This window comes from Protopterus annectens, chromosome 5.part0 (genome assembly GCF_019279795.1).
Source record: "Protopterus annectens isolate FY-2018-M chromosome 5.part0, PAN1.0, whole genome shotgun sequence".
Taxonomy (NCBI): domain Eukaryota; kingdom Metazoa; phylum Chordata; order Ceratodontiformes; family Protopteridae; genus Protopterus; species Protopterus annectens.
This window is the reverse complement of record NC_056735.1, coordinates 459,915,172-459,937,991: the sequence shown is the minus strand read 5'-3', so window position 1 is coordinate 459,937,991 and position 22,820 is coordinate 459,915,172. Positions and strand designations below refer to the sequence as shown.

Here is a 22,820-nt window from a genome sequence, read left to right as displayed (position 1 = left end):
ACCGCTATCAGTTAACGAACGAATGAAAATGACAAGATCAGATGTGTAATTCTCCCATGTCCAGCAATGACAGCCCTACGGCTGCAGAGGATGTGCCGATCTCTTGGTCCTTAGTGGCTTTCTCAGCAGGTACACTAGAGAGACCAACAGCAAAAGATGGATGGTCTGACGGCAAATTTATAGGCACAGCGGACACACCCACCAGCAGCTAACACAGTGACAGAGCCAGCAAGACACCCAAGGACTCCCTAAAACTTTCTTCTTCTTGGGGATAGTAGAATCAAGAACTGTTGAGACTAAATATTGCTTCATGTTAGAGCTGGGAAGAAGATCTCATAAGCAAGGAGCAGAGCCTGAGTGGGTCAATAAATCTTCTGACATGAAAATTAAGGCACTGAGGGAAAATTTTCAGTGACAGTCCCCAAAAGCACCAAATTTGGCCCCTCTACACACACACACACACACACACACACACACACACACACACACACACACACACACACACACACACGCACACACACATACACATGCGTGCACACACATTCACACATGCACTCACACACACACCCACACACACCCACACACACCCACACACACACATACACACAGACACCCACACACACACACACACACATACACACAGACACCCACACACACACACACACACACACACACACACACACACACACACACACACACACACACACACACACACACACACACACACACACATACCCACACACACACACACACACACACACACACACACACACTCACACACACACACACACACACACACACACACACACACACACACTCACGCGCACACACATACACATGCATGCACACGCATTCGCACATGCACTCACACACACACACACACACACACACACACACAGACACACATACTTCAACACACTCACTATACACAAACAGATAGATTAGGTCAATAAGAATAGATTATTTTACAGTGTTTTGTCACTCAAGCATTACATAAGTAAAAACTCCCTCAGCAACATGACAGTTCCACAAAAAAAAGCATTTCCTAACATGAAATAATGAAATTCAAAGAAAAAAATTGTTTCACCAAAAATAATGTACTGAAGTCAGGATAAAAACAAAACAGCTGCTGGGCAATGCAATGAAGGGTACTTGAAACACAATGTCCTGATACCTCCAATGAATGCGTATCAATAAAAATGATAAAAATATCCCAAATGATCCAAGTACGTACAAAGGATGATAAAAACAGATTTTATTTGTTAAGAGCAGGTTAGCGCTTTCGCAATCGCTTCATCAGACCTGTTTTGTTTTTATCCTGACTTCAGTTTTTGCTTCTCTGCTGGGCATTAACACCACTGGTTCTCGTTTTAGTCTTGAAAAATAATGTACTGGAATGTTTTCTGCAAAGGGAAATCAGTTTATCTGCCCATCCCTGAAAGGATCACTAGCTGACAGTCAGATCTAAAAGGTTTTACCTCAAAAGTTTTATTTTCTTGTCAGAAGGCTTATTGACTAACTCAGGTTTCATTACCCACTTGTGAGATCTCCTTCCCAGCTTGAACATGAAGCTAATTTGTACAGCAAAGTGAAGCAGAAAGAAAAGTTGGTCACAATGCAAGCTTGGCATGCTATGTTTAAGTGAAAAACCCTAGAATGTAGCATATACTGATACAAAACACAATGCTGCACATGAATGTCTAAACCCTCATATTATCAGTACCGCAGGCTAGTGAAACAAATCAATGAAAAACACAATATCTGCATTTATGGTATATTTACTTTATGATTTTATTGAATCAAAAAATTCTGATTAAATAAAATTATTTTTAATAACAGCAGCAAAGCTTATAGAAACATCTCTTAACACCAATATGAAAGCTTTTCAAATAACAACGTAATCGCTTCAATACAGACAATTGATCCATATGATCAGCTGTGTTACTCTCAGCATCTGTATCTATTTTTTTCTGTTTGTGACAGACCAGGACTTCAGTTTCTGGGACAGAGGTTTTAATCTCACTGCCCCAAGTCTGCCTTGTCTTGACTACGAGGAATGAGATGTTCATTATCTTCAGAGTTTGAGACAATGTTTCTTCTCTCGCTGAATACATCGGTCTTGCTCTGAATGCAGGACGTGAGCTCTTCATTATCATCAGAGTCTGGGACAGCACTGCTTTTCTCACTGAACAAGTCTACTTTGTCCTGAGTGCTGGGAATGAGATCTTTAGCATTTTCAGATTCTGGGACAGTGGTGCTTCTCTCACTACCCATATCAGCATTGTCCTGACTACAGGGGATGATACCTTCAGCACCTGAAACAACGGTGTGTCTTTCACTGTCCATATTAGCCTTGTCCTGACTGCAGGGGATGAGATTTTCAATGTTTTCAGAATCTGGAACAGCAGTGCTTCTCTCACTGCCCACATTTACCTTGTCCTGACTTCAAGGGACGAGATCTTCAGCATCTTCAGAGTCTGGAACAGTGGTTCTTCCCTCACTGCCCACATCTGTCTTGTCCTGACTGCAGGGGATGAGATCTTCAGTGTCTTCAGAGTCTGGAACAGTGGTCCTTCTCTCACTGCCCACGTCTGTCTTGTCCTGACTGCAGGAGATGAGATCTTCAGTGTTTTCAGAGTCTGGAGCAGCAGAGATTCTCTCAGTGCCCACATTTACCTTGTCCTGACTGCAGGGGATGAGATCTTCAGTGTCTTCAGAGTCTGGGGTAGTGTTGTTTCTCTCACTGCCTAAGTCTGCTTTGCCCTGACTGCAGGTCACGAGATCTTCAGCATCTTCAGAGTCTGGAACAGTGGAGCTTCTCTCACTGTCCACATTTACTTTGTCTTGAATGCAGGTGATGAGATCTTCAGTGTCTTCAGAGTCTGAAACAGTGGAGCTTCTCTCATTGCCCACATTTACTTTGTCCTGACTGCAGGGGATGAGATCTTCAGTGTCTTCAGAGTCTGGAACAGTGGAGCTTCTCTCATTGCCCACATTTACCTTGTCCTGACTGCAGGGGATGAGGTCTTCAGAGTCTGGGACATTGTTGCTTCTCTCACTGCCCAAGTCTGCTTTGTCCTCACTGCAGGGGATGAGCTCTTCAGTATTTTCAGAGTATGGAATGGCAGTACTTCTCTCACTGCCCATATCGGCCTTATAATGACTGCAAGTGATGAGATCTTCAATGTTTTCAGAGTCTGGGACAGCAATGCTTCTCTCACTGCCCACATTGGCTTTGTCCTGACTGCAAGGGATTAGGTGCTCATCATCTAGGACAGTGGTGCTTCTCTCATTGCCCATATCAGCCTTGTCTTTACTGCAGGGTATGGGATGTTCAGACCTGAGACAGTGATGCCTCTCTCTCTGCAAATGATTGCCATGTCCTGAGTGTACTGGATGGTGTGTTCATCATCTAAAACAATGGTGTTTTTCTCACTGCCTACAACAGCCTCGGCCTGACTAGAAGCTATGATATCTTCAGTATTTGGGGCAGTGGTACTTCTCTTACTGCCCACATCTGTCTTGTCCTGACTGCAGGGGATGAGATCTTCAGTGTCTTCAGAGTCTGGGGCAGTGTTGCTTCTCTCACTGCCCAAGTCTGCTTTGTCCTGACTGCAGAGGATGAGATCTTCAGTGTTTTCAGAGTCTGGAACAATGGTGCTTCTCTCACTGCCCACATTTACCTTTTCCTGAATGCAGGGGATGAAATCTGTAGTTTCCTGAACACCTGCACTACTCTTACTCTCCATATCTACCTGATCCTGATTGTTGGGGATATTATCTTCAGTTTTGTGGATGTGTGTCCTGTTCTTCCTGCGTAAATTCACTTTCTTCTTTTTCTTGATAATGAAATCCTCAGTTTCCGGAATATCTGAGCTGACATCACTGACAATAAGAATTTGATACCGATTGTATTGGACCAGACTATCCTGAAAAGGAAGGCATCATGGGTAAGATTTAAATATGGAAATACATGTGCAACATAGCAACAGTGATAACAATAATAATAACAGAGATACCACTGGTACAAAGTACATCTTCTGACATTCTCATTCACAAATTAGAAAAACACGATTAAAGCAAATGAATACTTTAATGCAAAATACAGGCTTTTTGCTCATTGTTCAAGAAACCAATCAAGGTCTTAATAAACACTGTAATCAAATTTGTATGGCTAGAATGCACTCAAACCCACATGCCAAATATCACAGAGTAGGACATACTCAACTGCATACCTGCAGGAAACCAATTTGGGCAGGTGAAACAGACAATGTTCTTTTGCCTGCCATATCCAGAAAATCTGTCACAGTTCAATGATCTCAGATTCCTGTGCTGGACTGAGGAGATCAGATAGGAATCAAAGGATTTCTGGTTAGAATCTTCCTTCACCCAGATAGGGACTGTAAAGGAAGAATCCATGTGTTCCTATACTGCAAACATGCTACCCTTCACGGATGGATCAGTGAGGGTGATGATGTTCCTTTTCTCCTTCTCCACAAACTCAGTAAGACATTTCTGCTGACTAGCTCATTATCTGACATTGTTAATTCCAAGGATAAGGTAACTAGTTTTAGGAGGGTGCATGGTAAATGCATGGCACCACATCCCTGGGATGCTTGACGAGACCATGCAAAAGCTGCTCATTGACCCCTTTATCAGTATTAACCCACACACCAAAAAGGATAAGGAGGTCCTCAATGACTTGAAGGGAACAGTATGTGATTGCGTTATGCCAGATCTTCAGAAAAGAGAAACTGGTAGCCACTCTGCCAATACCACACAAAGAGGGGGCAAATAGTGGAGGTGGCTATCAAACTGTGTAGTTTCAAATCCATTGGGTGCCAGAGACAGCAGCTTCCCTATCTGAGTCATTCACCATACTCCAGAGTCCTTTGGGTGTTTATCCAGTGGCGGCTGGTGACTTCAAATCACAGGGGGGCTGCAGGAGACGCTGAATGGGCGGGGTCAAAGGGAAGGGGTGTGGTCAACCATAAAGGGGAGGAGCTATGCACAAAACCACAAAAAAACTAACTTTAATTAAATACGCTGCCCTGGGTGGCAAACCATCATTATGAAAGTCCAATCAAGACAAAAATAAGTGTAGAAGAATAAAAATATTTCAATGCATTGGCTGCATGACAGCTTACTTAATATCTAGATGGAAACAAAAGGTTGTGAGGCATGAAAAAATAAATTACTTTTTAAATACATTACTGGAACGCCAGTCAAAATCAAGTATAAGAAAAACCAGAAGCACTCAACTCAAACTACTTCTCCTTGCACTGCAGTTCTAATTATAATATATTCAGCTTTATTAAAGTACCAAGCAACATGCTGAAAGTAGAAATCTATGTGATGCCCCCACTTGTAAAAATGTTTCTTATCCAAAAAAGACCTGCTGCCTGACAACGTTTCATGGGGAAAACATGATAAAAGTAAAAAATGAAAAGCAAACAAGAAACAAGCTCAAGATACATTGCTTAAAGGATTACTGTACAGGTTATGGACCACACATGATTGGCATTCTGTTTAGTTTACGGGTAAAGCCTGTAGAGATGACTGGAAGTCTCCAACAAGTGTAATGAGCTTTTTAAAATAATGGAATCCTGTCCTTTAATACCCAAGGCTTATACATTATCTAGTCAAGTATTCTCTGCATGGCAACAACAGAAAGGCTTTCAATGTTGGCAATTCTTTAACAGTATGCTTATTAAAGCTTACTTGCATCTTACGATGTCAGACAAGCTTACCTTATGGTCATTAAAGCATTGCTACTTAAACACAGAGCAACAGGCACTTTGAGTAATAAGCATAAATCAACAGTACAAAAATATGACAGAAACCAGACCATTCTGCAAAATCAAGGACAGATGAAAAGCCACTGTAGTACTTATGCAGTGTGTCCTCCCCATCCAAGGTAGATACAACTACTCCTTGCCTTGCTTGGACACATCCAGAGTCACTACATGGGGAGTGGGGTGCAACAAGCATGTCACAATTTGAAATCTCTCTGGCTGACTGTGATGGCCCTGACACATTTGTCATACCTCTCAACTTCAAGAGCAAGAAATCTGGACAAAGCCATACACAGAAGTGGGACAAAGGCACAACAAGAAGGACAATTTTTAAATATTGCTCTAATAAACTTAGAAAGATAATAGAATAGGTCTTGCATTAGTATGAATTTTCTGAAGGGTATAAAATCTGAAACTCAAATGTCTGTCATTTTCTAACTTCAGTCTTTAGTGATTTGTCACTAATTTGCCAAAACACAATTTTATGAAAAATGGACCAAAAATGTGATGCAAAAATATAAAATAGACACACAATACAGCTTCTACCTGTCAAAGAAGGGACACTTTAATATTAGTACTGCTACCTTGAGCAGCTGACAAAATAAAAGAATCTACATGCATTTCAAGTAATCTATAACTTTGATTATTACAGTTATTTCTTAATTGTAAACCCTCCATGTTTTCTTCCAAAATTGCTATTTTATGGAGGGATTATTAGGGGAAGAGCAACATTTTGAGCCAAAAATTGGGGACAGTTGAGAGGTTGGCTATGCCTAATTCTATAAAGCAATTTATTTGCATGTACCTCTCAACCTGTTAATGCAGTAAATCTGAACAAGGCCAAATATATTGGGGCACATATAAACAGTACTAAAATTGCTCTTGTATAAATTGAGACAGTTGATAGAACGGCTCTTACTTTAACATGCATTTTATGAAGGTTATGAAGTCTGAAACTTATTATTTAGTGACTTCTGGCAAATCATTTAGGAATTAAAACTACAAATTTTATGAACAACAAACCAAAAATAAGAAGCAAAAATCTATTCATTCTTTGAAAATCTGGACAGTTGGGAGGTATAGTTCAGCTGGGCCTGTCTGAGTTTGCTGCCCTTCCCCCCCTGACAAAATAATGGTTGAACTGGAGCCTCTGCAGCCATTCCAATTAACCATTACTTGGGTATTTCACTCCATTTACCATAAACACTAATGTGCATACTGCTTTACTTCAATGATTGGACTTCATTTGAAAGTTTTATTTTGTATTTTACAGCACAAACATTAAGTAATCTGTTAAACAAAGCAATGCAGTCTCACAATGAAAACTTAGCATTAAAACTTCTCTGCCCTTGAAACTCACATTCATTGAAACAGCATTGAAACCCACATTCAAAGAAAATACATTTTGCCAGTGGCAGATAAAGATTAATTTTGGGCTGTTTTCGAATCATAGGCCCCTTGCATATGAAACATACATGTGCTCTTTGATACACCTTCCTCATTGTACTAAAAATTATATTCCTTGTACAATACAGTACACTTGTTAGAGGGTGTTTTAAATTTGTTTTGAACATTTTTCCAGTAAGCAATGAAACAAAACATATGCACCCATAATGGCAAAACTGCCCAGTTGAGAACATTTATCATAAAAAAGTCTACTCAGACTTCCACAGTCCACCATTATTAGTAAATATACACAATTCTACAGTCCACCATTATTAGTAAATATGCACAATTCCACAGTCCACCATTATTAGTAAATATGCACAATTCTACAGTGCACCTTTATCAGTAAATATGCACAATTCTACAGTCCATATTCAGTGAATTCAGTTCTTGCCATAGCTGTCAACCTTAGCACAAAAACCTGGACGAAGCCAATAATGGGGGAATACAGTCCCAAAAATAGGGACAAATTTAAAATATTCATCTTATAAACTTAGAAAATTGCTAGAAAAAAGGTTGTGCTACTATGTATTCTGAAGAACATGAAGTTTGAAATTCAAATGCCGGTCAATTCTACTGCGGACAGAACAAAACAATTTTCAGCAGAGACGCAGGGATTAATACTGCAGACACGTCTTTGTAAAATGGCAGGGCATCAGAGCAAATCCACACAAACACAGGCAGGAGATGCAGACTCCAAACAGAAGCCACCCCAACCAAGAATCAAACCAGAAAACCTATAGCTGTGAGGCAACAATACTACCACCGCACCATCAATTATGCAAGGAATTAAACATTCAGAAACCTGAAGTCTGAAATTCAAATGCCTGTCAATTTTACTGCGGACAGAACAAAACCAATTTTCAGCAGGGATTAAAACTGCAGACACGTCTTTGTAAAATGGCAGGGCACCAGAGCAAATCCACACAAACACATGGAGGAGATGCAGACTCCACACAGAAGCCACCCCAACCAAGAATCAAACCAGAAAACCTATAGTTGTGAGGTAACAATACTATCACTGCACCATCAATTATACAAGGAATTAAACATTCAGAAACCTGAAGTCTGAAATTCAAATGCCTGTCAATTTTACTGCGGACAGAACAAAAACAATTTTCAGCAGAGACGAGGGATTAAAACTGCAGACACATCTTTGTAAAATGGCAGGGCACCAGAGCAAATCCACACAAACACAGGCAGGAGATGCAGACTCCAAACAGAAGCCACCCCAACCAAGAATCAAACCAGAAAACCTATAGCTGTGAGGCAACAATACTACCACCGCACCATCAATTATGCAAGGAATTAAACATTCAGAAACCTGAAGTCTGAAATTCAAATGCCTGTCAATTTTACTGCGGACAGAACAAAACCAATTTTCAGCAGGGATTAAAACTGCAGACACGTCTTTGTAAAATGGCAGGGCACCAGAGCAAATCCACACAAACACATGGAGGAGATGCAGACTCCACACAGAAGCCACCCCAACCAAGAATCAAACCAGAAAACCTATAGCTGTGAGGCAACAATACTACCACTGCACCATCAAATCTGCAAGGAATTAAACATTCAGAAACCTGAAGTCTGAAATTCAAATGCCTGTCAATTTTACTGCGGACAGAACAAAACAATTTTCAGCAGAGATGCAGGGATTAATACTGCAGACACGTCTTTGCAAAATGGCAGGGCACCAGAGCAAATCCACGGAGGAGATGCAGACAGAAGCCACCCCAACCAAGAATCAAACCAGAAAACCTGTAGTTGTGAGGTAACAATACTATCACTGCACCATCAATTATACAAGGAATTAAACATTCAGAAACCTGAAGTCTGAAATTCAAATGCCTGTCAATTTTACTGCGGACAGAACAAAAACAATTTTCAGCAGAGACGCAGGGATTAAAACTGCAGACACATCTTTGTAAAATGGCAGGGCACCAGAGCAAATCCACACAAACACAGGCAGGAGATGCAGACTCCAAACAAAAGCCACCCCAACCAAGAATCAAACCAGAAAACCTATAGCTGTGAGGCAACAATACTACCACCGCACCATCAATTATGCAAGGAATTAAACATTCAGAAACCTGAAGTCTGAAATTCAAATGCCTGTCAATTTTACTGCGGACAGAACAAAACCAATTTTCAGCAGGGATTAAAACTGCAGACACGTCTTTGTAAAATGGCAGGGCACCAGAGCAAATCCACACAAACACATGGAGGAGATGCAGACTCCACACAGAAGCCACCCCAACCAAGAATCAAACCAGAAAACCTATAGCTGTGAGGCAACAATACTACCACTGCACCATCAAATCTGCAAGGAATTAAACATTCAGAAACCTGAAGTCTGAAATTCAAATGCCTGTCAATTTTACTGCGGACAGAACAAAAACAATTTTCAGCAGAGATGCAGGGATTAATACTGCAGACACGTCTTTGCAAAATGGCAGGGCACCAGAGCAAATCCACACAAATACAGGGAGGAGATGCAGACAGAAGCCACCCCAACCAAGAATCAAACCAGAAAACCTATAGCTGTGAGGCAACAATACTACCACTGCACCATCAAATACGCAAGGAATTAAACATTCAGAAACCCTTAAGTCTGAAATTCAAATGCCTATCAATTTTATTTAACATTTTTTAATCAGGACAGTCTGACTTGGAACAAATAAACAAATTTTCAGCAGAGGCCCAGGAAGAAATAATGCAGACATGTCTTTGTAACATGGGAGGGCACAAAAGCAAACCCACACAAACACAGGGAGAAGATACAGACCCCACAAAGAAGGAACCCCAGCCAAGAATCAAACCCAAGAACCTGCAGCTGTGAGGCAACAATGCTACTACTACACCATCAAATATCAAGCATTGCAACATTTACAAACCACAGATATTATGAGGAACAGATCAGATCGAATATGAGGTAAAATCTGAAATTTTCTACAAATGGTGGTGGGTAGGGAACTCAAGTCTTTAACACCTGCATACAGGGTACAGGGTTCAAGCCTGAGGCATTCCCTACCACACCACCATAAGCACCTGGGGCATTTACACACACACACACACACACACACTCTCTCTCTCTCCAGTAAAGCACCATACACAAACTCCAGTAAAGCACAAGCACCATACACAAAGAAAAAGCACAAACTCAAGCACCATACACAAAGAAAAAGCACAAACTCAAGCACCATACACAAAGAAAAAGCACAAACTCAATAAACATTGTAAATTAAAAGGCACCTTACCTGAAAACGTCCATACATCCTTCCTGCGCAATACTGAAGACCCGCGAGATCCCAATGCTCCTTCCCGACGCCGACGAGATCCCTAAGGCTCTGTCCCGAGTCCCTGCTGCTCCTCTTGCAGTCCGGACGCGTCCCATAATCCTGGCGGGTCTGTGCACTGTAAAAGTGCACAGACGCTCCTTGTGTCCCCCTATGGGGACGGCCGGGCTGCCTTGAGCATGCGCATAGACCGATAAGCCGGGACTCGGTCTATGCGCGAAGTCCGCAAATTTTAAAAAAATATTTTTTTTTATTTTTCATTTCTTTTTCTTTCTTTTTTCATTTTTGAGGGGGCTGCAGTCCGGCAGCCCTATGCCACGAGCCGCCCCTGTGTTTATCCCTTTCCCCAACCACATTCTAGGGTGTGTGGAAGAGGCTGGATTGTCAAAAGTGTCGTCCTACATAGTTAAGTACAGATAGCAATACCCATGGCTCAACAGATCTTTGAAATTCCCTTGAAAAGGGCATACGGCAATTCACTAACACTCTAGCCTCTTGAGGTCCTCCACACAGCCTAAAAATGTCGTACTGGATGACCTATGAAAGGGCATTATGTCTCTCTTCTAAATAAAGGCAACAGCTCCATTTCTATTACAGGCTTTTTCTGGTCACAAAACAAAATGCAGGACGTCTGGACTTAAAACACCTACATCCTTTATTTAGTACAAGCAAATGTCCAAACCTACCTCTTCTCAAGAAAGGAGAATGTCATTGTGCCAGAAATGCAGAATATCCATCTTCACATTCCCATTCATCCTGCTCAAAGTTTTGTTTGCTCCAGAAATGGAGAGAACATTTAGTTCAAGACCTTTATCAAGCAAGTGTGAGTTACACCAACTTCTATAATTGCATCTGTGAGTGGTAGTTATACTGTGGGTATTCATTTCTTCTGCCATCTGGGTGATTGTCTGCTCACAACCCCATTCAAGGTAGAGGTTATTGTCCAGACATACTCCATCATTGTGACTTATAGATGCTTCCTATCAGATCTGGGAAGCCCAACTCATAGACAAGATCATCCGGAACAGTATTCTTCTCATCAGGCCTTGCATATCAGTCTCCTAAAGGTCACAGCACGTCTGCTTTACTATTTGTTTTGCTTTTCTCAAGGAAGGTTGTACAGATCAAGTGAGAGGTCTGTCATCATATGTCCCATCAACAAATAAATAATAAAATACAATGTCATGTATCCTCCTTCAGGATATGCTGGAGATATCAAATGTGTCATTGACCCAGTCTACACAGGTCTTACATACCCTCTGGGAAGATTCACGGCTTGAGACAATATGTGAGAGCTCCATTAGGATTGTGAGATGAAGGTTTGACAGCTTACATCTGTCCAAACCTAGTTGTCCTTTCCTGCATCTCTAAACAAGTCCCCCCCATGCACTAGACATGGTACCCACAGATGCATTTATAAACCAGACACTGGTCATAAACAAAACTGGTAAAAATCTGAAAAATAACATTTTCATAACTCATACAAAAATTAAACAAATGAAATCAGAAGTACAGACTATATGCTAAGAAGAAAACACTTGTTCCAAAAATCAAATTGTGAATACAGTGTACCACTCTGTAAAATGTGTGGGGTACTAGCAGAGTTCAAATCATCAATATCCTTTTATGCTCCCTAGATGTCATCAGTAAGAAGTAAGAAAAAGGCAGATGCTTGTGCTTGAAGGCTCCTATGCAGAATGAAGTTGCCTCCTAAGTGATAGCCTCTCAGTAGGACCAAGGATTTATAAGGGAAGGCTATCTGCTGGCATATATGAGTGTTTGTTAAACAGTCCCCCAGATCTGCTGACCTCCTGACCAACTAAAACTGATATGGAACCCAAATACTGATGGATTTACTGCACATCAGCAAGTCAAACGGCATAAGAAATACTCAATCTAGGGATATAAACTTGTTCTGCAACATCAACAGAATGGTTTGGAGGGAAAAGAATCTCCTGCAGAGGGCAGCACTGCTCTGCAGCAGACTCCCCATCCACATAAAAGGAAGTTCATCCCTGTCCATATTAAAGCCCAGATTGGATCTAGGAATGGGAAACAGGAAATTTACACCAGACTGCCCCCTGTGCTACTAACAGATACAGGGAGTTCCTGAATGTTTTACCCTGTGCATGTGTCTCCTCAAATGATCTATGGTAGGATCTCAATTATTCTCATTGGGGGAATATATAGTTATTGGCCATGGGATGGATAAGGACAATCTCTAACCAAATGGGATAGGTAATTTGAGCTCAAAAAGGGAAACTGACTAGGCTTAAAATGGCCCTCAAAGCCAGCTAGCCTAGTGCTTATCTATGAACATGAGAACCATGGTGAAGACCTTTAGATTGCACTAAGAAAGAATATATTGTGTCACCTGACAGTCAAAATAAGGGAAATGGCAACAAGATCTGCTCACTGCTTCCTTCACCTCTATTTCAGGACAAGCCAAAGACTGTATGTCATTTTATGATGTCTGCAAGCTACTCTTAAGTCTTTGGTATGTTTCACTACTTTTTTCCATATTCAGCAGAGTCAGACATTCAGAGATGATGTGGGTCTTTAAACAAGGTATAACTTGGATGGACTGTCAAAGACAAATGACTGTCAATCAATCTGTTTAACATTACTTTCATGTTCTTGGCTGAATTTTTTATATACAACACTTGAAAATGGGACAATTTATATTGCAACTATACAACTACACATAAATATGTAAATTTTGCTTGATAATGACACAACTACATATATCATTTTCATACGCTTTTTTGGTCACGTAAAACAATACTTGGTCTTACATACTGAAGATGTTATAACAATAGAAGATAATAAAAAACAGCATCATGATGATGATGTTATAAAAACAGTGAAAAAGCGCTCACCTTTGATTCTTCACTTTTGGCAGACATATTTTTATTTGCCTTAGCAGCTGGGCTTTTGTCAGTCTGGAAATATTCAAGTGCTGCCATCGCAGCATTTTCCTTTGCTGTTTTCCTATCTGAACCTCTACCAGTAAATGTATGCCCTTCAACTTCAACCTATCAAAAAAATCAAAGTAAACAATTGTCTGGTAAAGTTCAAAAAACATACAGCATTTATGATGACAAGGTTAGTCTCCATGAGACACTGGTATTTTCTGCCAGAACACCAGAAGCATATCTCTTTTCCAAGGAAGACTGCTCAGTTTTTCTCCATTTGTACCTGCTACTGTAAACTCCTCAGTCTTTCCAAAGTTGAGAGACATTCCACCTACTTATCATAATCTCAGAAATGATTTGGACCAACCAGTAAAACTTGGACTGCAGTCTCATTCCATTTCTGTTTCTCAGAAAAACAATACAAATGTAAATATGATAAATCTGACTATAATTTTTACTTTGCTGTTTAATTGTTTAAATACCAGTGCTCCTATCAATATATGGCTCAGTGCTGTTTTGATATGTGTTGGAATTTTCACTTTGTGCTACATATGATTACTGCAGGGTAGCTGAGCCTTGATGCCTTTGTTGGTGATGACAGAACTTTCTCTAGAAGCTTTGAAATGACACCAGAGGCTAAGTTAAGAAATGTGTGCGATGCAATATAGGTTCTGCCTTTTTTGGAACAGCATATTGGTTATTAACTTCAGGATCTAACAAGAGGTTCCTCACTAAAGATGGCCATCTGGTCTTCACTGAAGTGACAGCAATGTTAACAAGTACTGGAAACTGTACTCCAACAGATCAGGTCTCCACAAACTATAAGACTATTTGCTAGTGAATGAGTGAATAACGCATTTTGGGCATGCCTTTGTTGAAGATTGTGCGTCAGGGCTGGTAACTCGGCACGTAAAATTCCACTACCAAACATTAGCGGACCAGAGTTCCACTGTGGCGACCCCTAACCAGGATAAGCCGAAAGACACAACAACAACAACAACAGATATAATTATAAACAGACAAATGTATCCTGAATATTAACCTAGAACATTTATAAAAAATACTAGTCAGAGACAAAAAGATAAACATGCACATTACCTGCATGACATAGCACTTATTGTGACAGCTATCAGTCTTAGCCAGGACTTTGTATTCCAGCCCTTTTTGCAGGCCATTCAATTCTTCTACAGGATTTTTCACACATTTTTTTACAACTGGACCCAGTTGTTTAGTTCATAGGTAGGTACTAGGCTATCTGCCCGAGGGCAATTATAAGCCTAGCCAGAGTGTGTCAGCTTTTGCCACCCCATTGATTAATTAACTGAGCTAGTAGCCTTTAAAGAAGAGGAAAAAAATATTACTATTTTATTTTGCACTACATTTTACAGATTTCTTAAAGATGCTGTAAGCACTGAGTACCTAAGGTTATTTAATCTCATGACGGCCATTACCAGGTCATATCTGTATTTGGCAGAATGTATGGATCTAACTGCCCTTGTTACAATCTGGCTCCTGGCTCCAGAAAGACAGCTAACCATCAGCCGAAATGCCTGACAATAATCACCCATTTATGAAACATTATCATGGGTAGGTACAGTTTTTGTGGGTTTTAAGGGTTTGGAGTCTGCAGATTTGTGACTGTTAGAGGCATATGTACTGAATATGGACATGCGGGTGAAGGTGGGTGTGCTCCTTTGTGAACTAATGACTGAGGTTTCTCCTTAGTCTTGGAGGCTTAGGCAATGTCCTCTTAACCATACTGTGACTTTATGTAGAAGAGGTGCTCTTTGCGATGTGTGTGTGTGTGTGTGTGTGTGTGTGTGTGTGTGTGTGTGTGTGTGTGTGTGTGTGTGTGTGTGTGTGTGTGTGTGTGTCATGTGCTTACCAAATACATTTTTAGCAAGTAAGTTAGCCTCCACGTTCAAGAAATTATATCTCTCAGATACTGAACCACTGTGAAGTAGCAGTAAAAGTTTTTTGATAAATATGTGACAGCTGTTACACTGCGTCACAATACTTAGTGCTATCAGGCTGGCAACAGAAGAGTAAAGAGTTGACTGAGATTCTGGATAATTGTGAGGTAGCAGTAAAGGGTTCCTGATAAACATGTGATATTTGTTACACTGTTTCAGAGTACCTAGTGCTATCAGGCTGGCTACAAAATAGCAAACAGCTGACTGAAATTCTGGATAATTGTGAGGCAGCAATAAAGGGTTCCTGATAAACATGAGGTGCTTGTATACTGTCTAAGAATGTCTAGTGCTATCAGGCTATCTGCAAATGTTACACTGTTTCAGAATGCCTAGTGCTATCAGGCTGGCTACACAAAGGCCAAGAGCTAAGATTCCAGAATGGTTAGTGCAGCCAATGGGGTATGAGCAAACATGACAACCTATTATACCATGACCCCCCATTAATATTCCAAAACATGCACGCTGATTGGCCAGCGTGCATGTTGTAAATCGACTTATACTAATGGAAAAAGGTCCGGTCGCCGGGACTTTTTTTAACATAGCGACACAGTGTGTAAAAAGCAACGGAGATCTTGCTTTCTCCGTTGCTTTTAAACTGTCGCTATGTTAAATGGGTTTAACATAGCGAGACAGCTTTAAAATAAGCAACGGAGATCTCCGTTTCTTATTTTAAAGCTGTCTCGCTATATTAAACCCATTTAACATAGCGAGACAGGTTTTAAAAAAAAAAGCAATGGAGAAAGCAAGATCTCCGTTGCTTTTTTTATGTTAAATGGGTTTAACATAACGAGACAGCTTTAAAATAAGCAACGGACATCTCCGTTGCTTATTTTAAAGCTGTCTCGCTATGTTAAACCCATTTAACATAGCGAAACAGTAAAAAGCAATGGAGCTCTTGCTGTCTCCGTTGCTTTTGGCTACAGCCCTGATGTACTGTGTAGGCATGCGCAGTACATCAGAACTGCCGCGAATACCAGACAGCTGCGGAAGGGCAGCAAAGAGGCATTATACAATGCCATTATTTAAGAAAATAATTATTTCTTTTCTTAAATAATGTCATAGTATAATAGCAATAACCCACTTCTGGGTGTGGGTAATGCAGGATTTACCCATGGTTGTCTACCAAACCATGCCAACCGTGGGTAAATCCCGCATTACCCACACCCAGGCGTGGGTTATTGCTATAATAACCCCCGCTCTTGGTATAAGACAAAAGGGTATAATGGATTGGACAATAAAATTGTGACAACATGGGATACCAGTACAGGATACAAGAATACAATATGTGACTACTGAAGATTCTGGATACAATAAATAAGCAGTAATAAAAGTGCCACACAAATGTAAATGTGACAGTAATACACAGGAGTAGTAATTTAATCAGCAATGACTGGTAAATTTAAAGTAGGATAATCTTGCCCAATAATTTCAAGTACACTAACAGGAATAGCTTCAATGTCCATAACAGTGGCACAATCAGTACAAGTAACAATGTGGCAAAAGCAATGATCAAGTGTGAGATAAAATGCAATCAACAGCCAAAATAATAGGTTAACTTTGTCTCTAACTAACAGCAGCAGTATTGAGTAAGATATCGTCTAACCCAGTGAATCCAAGTAGAAAAGCTACACAAAGTATAAACAAACAGTTCAAATTGCAGTAAATGTAAAACAAATAGAAACAATGCAGTAACTGCAGAGCAAACAGCACAAGTAGCAAAGATATATCAAGCACCATATTCCAATACTCTCCAGAGAAGGGCTGTAGAGCAGTAGCTTTAAATGCACACAGTACAGCAATCAGTAACAAGAGGAAATACACCAACACTAGTAATTAAAACAGGCACTCAGTAACTGAGACAGTATGTTAATTTTGCTTCTGTCTACCTAGTTCCAGTAAATGGAAACAAAGCAAAATTAGCTGAAATAGTACTAGCAACAGTGTTACTTCAGATAATGCCAGCAATGAGCAATAATGGAAACGCAGCAAGACAAAATAGTGCAAATTAATACTACTACAGTCAAGGCAATAAAAATGCAAAGATCAAACGCAAACCTCAAGTTTCTGCTTATATTAGTCATAAAAATGCAATGTGGAATTACACAATCAGAGAAAATAAGGTAAATGAGTCTTATGATCATTTAAACCTTGCCAGTACCCACCCTCAAACCGAACCTCCTTTCTCAAGGAGGATCGTGCTGTAAAAGTGAAGACCGTGTACTGATAAAATAATAAAGCATTTCAGCACTGAATTTATGCAGGTTCTACTTCTTTGGGTTACGTTTATACTGGAATTTGATTAGTTATAAAGGGGTGTTATACTGTGTACTCCATGATCTTTGGGGTACCATGTGCAGCCTTCTTGGTGTAAATGAATTTGTGAATACTCATCCAACTGTCCATTTCCTGTTTGAAGGCAGATTCTATCTCATACATATTCTCCATACTCATCAACCACTCCATCTCTGAACAATACGTCCCTAAACTCTAGAAAATCTCCCACATAATTCCTCTACACAAAGGAGGAACATCCACAGAATTAACAAACTACAGACCAATTGCCACACTATTCCCCTTAAGCAAAATTCTAGAAAAATGCGTACACTCACAACTAATGACCTACCTACTACTAAACAACACACTCTGTAGCTCCTGGCATGGTTTTAGACCTAAACATAGCACCACTACCTCCCTCCTTAGTTTCAGTAATTCTATCAACCAGCTAAAAAAACAGCGGTTACCTTGTATCAGCAACTTTTCTAGCTACAGCAAAAGCTTTAGACACTGTTTCCCATCAAAAACTACTACATGAATTACATGCCATTACTCTTTCCCACTCTGCTACTGCATGGTTTCATAGGTACCTGTTTGAACGTCTACAAGCAGCCAAATGTCAGGAAGAACTCTCTACCCTCCTGCCAGTCTCTGTTGGCATCCCACAAGGCTCCATCCTAGGCCCTACTCTTCTCGATCTTTACCAATAAAATTAGCTCTGCCACTGACCAAGCCACAACCGTCCAATATGCAGATGACTCCACCATCATCTGCTCAGCTCCCACCCTCAGTGAACTCAAAACTAGAACCCAAAAGGCCTTCTCTGACATACAGCATTATCTAACAGAAAATCAACTTATCTTAAACCCTAAATTTATGCTTTTCACTAATAACAGAACTTCATCTCCATCATCCCCTTCCACATCCTTGCATCCGACAATACACAAATTGAACCGGTAGAAAACACCAAATTACCAGGCATCACTACTGACAACTCACTAAAATATGACAAACATACAGCAGTCTCCATAAAAACAGTCCACATTAAACTTGGCTGATTATATAGAGCCAAAACATTTCTCACCCCTGTCACTAGACAATATATTGCCAGAGCATACCTACTATCTACCTTAATGTATGCCTCCCCTATTTTCACTAACCTTAGGAAATCTGATATTAACAAACTTGAGGCCTGCTATAACAAAATTGCTAAATTTGCAACCAACCTTCTCAACCATACACACCACTGCACTGCTTTAAAATAGTTAAGATGGCTTGAACCATCACACCTAGTAGCAATCAATGAACTTACAGTTGCCCACACCATTATACACCAACCCAATAACTGTCCTTCCCTCAAAAACTTAATCCAACCATACTCCACCTACTGTACCCTTCATCCTTCAATACACTGCCAGTTCTGGATCTTGGCATTCTCATGCTGTCATTGTTAAAAATAATTTTGCAAGGGTACAATTAGCCCAGTTTGCCTCACCTTTGCAGAAATTGGGATATGTTCCTTGGATCATCAGTAGTCCTACCTTTACAACAGAACTGAGAGGTATCAGAGAATACTCATCATGAGAATATCCTGTTGGGACAATTAGCGTATTGTAACCTATAAATATAACCTATTACTCATGGCAAGGGATTCTGCCTTTAACAGACTTTACATTGTAATAAACTAGACCAAATCACAGCAAAGACACATGTCCTTTTTTTCAAGTACATTATCTGTATGTAAGCTCTGTGAAGATGTTTCTTGCATTATTAAGAATCGTGGCTCTGTGGGGTGTGACTTATTAATTTCTGAACCAGGTCAAAACATCCGCTTGTCTAGGAACAGTGTTACTTATATTATTGTACAAGAACACCCATACATTGGTCCATCAAAGCTATGAATTCAAGGTTTGCCAGGCCTAAGGTCTACATCAAGCTTCCCAAGGCATACCAGTGTTATGTGCTGGTAAATGCTCTCAGACTATCTGAGAACTGACAATGCAGCTATTTTCCTGGCTGGTCCCAGTAGCCTAGGTCACTGCTCATGCCATGTGTCTGGTCTAGCCCATCTGAATCACAGGGATCAAGGTCTCTGCTTAGACAGCCATGGTTTTCTGCATATGACTGTATTGGAAATAATGCCAGCTTTGCAGATTGTGCAACATTTCAAACCCTTCTTTACCCAGGGTACGATGTCCATCAAGAAAAGCAACAAGGAGAAAGGTACAGACTAGTGACAAATTTCAGAAACACAGTGACAGAACAGGACGATGGGTCCCTTGTTCCTAACATTACATGTGATGTAGTAGATCTCTGTCAGGTGGCAACATAAGGCCCCTCACTACAAGTGCCAGGAATGCTTCACAGTGAAAACTTTCTAAGGCTGCACTCCTGTTCCCCAAGAGGCATGCAGCCACTGACTCAAGGTACCAAGGTTTTGTGTGACAATCCACATATCTGTGTACTTGAAATATAACCTTTGGCTACAGGACACAATCGTCAGCTCCTCTCTTGTGAATCATGGTGTATTTTTCTGATAGCAGTATACCAGCTGCCTGTGGTCATATTTTTGCCATGGAGGCCATATCTGGGAGAAAAAATAATTTGCCTATGGAAAGGCTGGGTATATTCTATATGATGGAGTTTAGAGTCTGGGAGCAAAGTTGCCACCTATCCTAGAACCTGAGAGACACAAATCTCAACAATCCTGCAAGTCAAAGATTGTTTACAGTAGATGTAATATTAAAGTAAATGACTCACTTTTACATAAGCTTACTTTTTTCGGTAGAGAGGTGAAACTAAATGAATTCACACTATAATCCCTCGTGTTTGGCATGACTTACCAAATGAAATGCTAGTGCCACGTGAGACACAAACATTTGTAATTAGCAGTATCTTCATTTGTGAACTGTGGGCTCCCTGATCTTTACTTTCCTGCAGATATATACTATATGTTACAACTCAAGTGTACAGATGGGTGTCACAAAGTTGGGACAGTTTTGGGGAGCTCAAAGCAATGGCATATCTGGGATAGAAGTCATTAAGTGAGCAATGCGAAGAAACTGAAAAACCACACCATAAGACACCAAACTAAAAAAAATGTAGGATCCAAACCAAAGACCACACTGAGGCACAATAAACTTAGCGCTTTCATCCACTTTAATAACGTGAACTTCATCAGAAACCATGAAAAATCACCTATCCCTCCTTTAAATACTTAATTACAGGAAATGATGTAACAAATATTATAATAAAAATTCTTACTATAAAAAACTACAATAGAATTTAAAATGATGAATAATACAACTAACGATAAAAAATATATGTATATATATATATGGGTCTACTTTAAAAGACCGAAACGCCACTTCCCCGACACACAAACCACTGAGACCAGATAACCGACAACACACAAAACCGACAACGCAAAACACCGAACACCATTACACCGACACACCGAACGTAAACAACACATTACACTACATAGCATAGCCACTAGCCCTAACCCAAACCCTAACCCTAAAGTCCGACACTATCGCACACTCACCCTACCTGCACCCTAACCCTAACTCACTTAACCCACCCCTAACCCCAAGGTCCGACACTATCGCGCACTTCACCTACCTGCACCCTAACCCTAACTCACTTAACCCACCCCTACACCTAAAGACTGTCACTATCGCACACTTCACCTACCTGCACCCTAACCCTAACTCACTTAACCCACCCAAAAACATAAAGCCCGTCACTATCGCACACTCACCCTACCCGCACTTTAAACCTAACTCACTTAACCCGTCCCTAAACTACAGTCCCTCACTATCACACACTTACCTTACCCGAACCCTAACTCCGACACTAACACATACTCACCTTTCCCACAGCCTAACCCAAAATCCCACAATATCGCACACTTACCTGACCGCTCCTAACTCCGTCACTGTCGCACACTTACCGAGTCACGCTCACACATTACCCTTGTCGGTCTTTCCGCTGTCGGCAAATCACCCTTTCAATAAACTTACCTGTCGGTCGTTTGGTCTTCGTTTTCCGCGTGTCGGGGAATCGTCGGTTCGGTCAACTAAAGGGGACCCATATATATATATATATATATATATATATATATATATATATATATATGTGTGTGTGTGTGTGTGTGTGTGTATATGTATGAATGAGTTTTAACATATGAGTCTGTGTTATCTGTACATAAGAAAACACTTTATGTTAATGACTTCATTTAGCCCTGGGAATACATCAGCTCCAAAAAGAAGCTGCCACAAAGCCTCCTTTTGTTCCAATTTGTTATTCGTGTCACTTGTAAATATTCCCTTTTCTACATAATCTAAAACAAAAAATTCAAATTTCTTGAAATCTGTGCAGGAAAGTGCATGTCTAGCTAAAGAATTGTTTTTATCTTTTTTCTTTATAGCAAAGACATGCTCATAAATCCTACGTTTTAAAACTCTTTTGGTTTTCTCAATATAATAATTTTTACATGTGGAGCAGATGGCTATATACACTACATTCTCACTATGACAATTAAAATATTTATTAGCCCAAAAAGTCTGTCCCAAATGTTCCATTGTGACGAAAGATGAATTGCTAATGAACCAACATTGTTTGCAGTCTTTACATGCAAACGTTCCCTTTTTATTGCAACCCATCCTATCATTATGTTTATCTGACTTATTAGATGTTTCTAACATCTGCTTAATATTTGTCACCTTCTTGTATGTAAACTTTGGTGATGGACCCAAAGATGTAATCAAATCCTTATTCCCAAGGATGATTCTCCAATTCTTCTCTATGATCTCTTTTATAAACCATATTTCATTCACTATTGGTAAAGGAAATGCAGTTTGAAATTCTTGTGTATTCTTGTTTCCACTATTACTTAAAATTACTGGGGCTCCCACCACTATGTCATTAGAGATTAAAATTGGTTGGCTACCCCATCTCTTAAAATGGAAACCTCATTTTCTATTGCCTCTAACCATCCTCTCTCATAACCCCTTTGAATGAACAACTGTCTAAGAAAAATAAGCTCATCCAAAAAGATGTTGTCCTCAGAAGTTAACCTACTCAATCTGATCATTTGCCCCTTGATATCACCATTCT

General features: G+C 40.2%; 1 protein-coding gene across 9 annotated transcripts in view; it reads left to right on the top strand.

Moving 5' to 3' along the window:
- DMD (dystrophin) overlaps positions 1-22,820 on the top strand; it is a 9,298,038-nt gene that overhangs the window by 7,834,595 nt on the left and 1,440,623 nt on the right. The window lies entirely within an intron of this gene.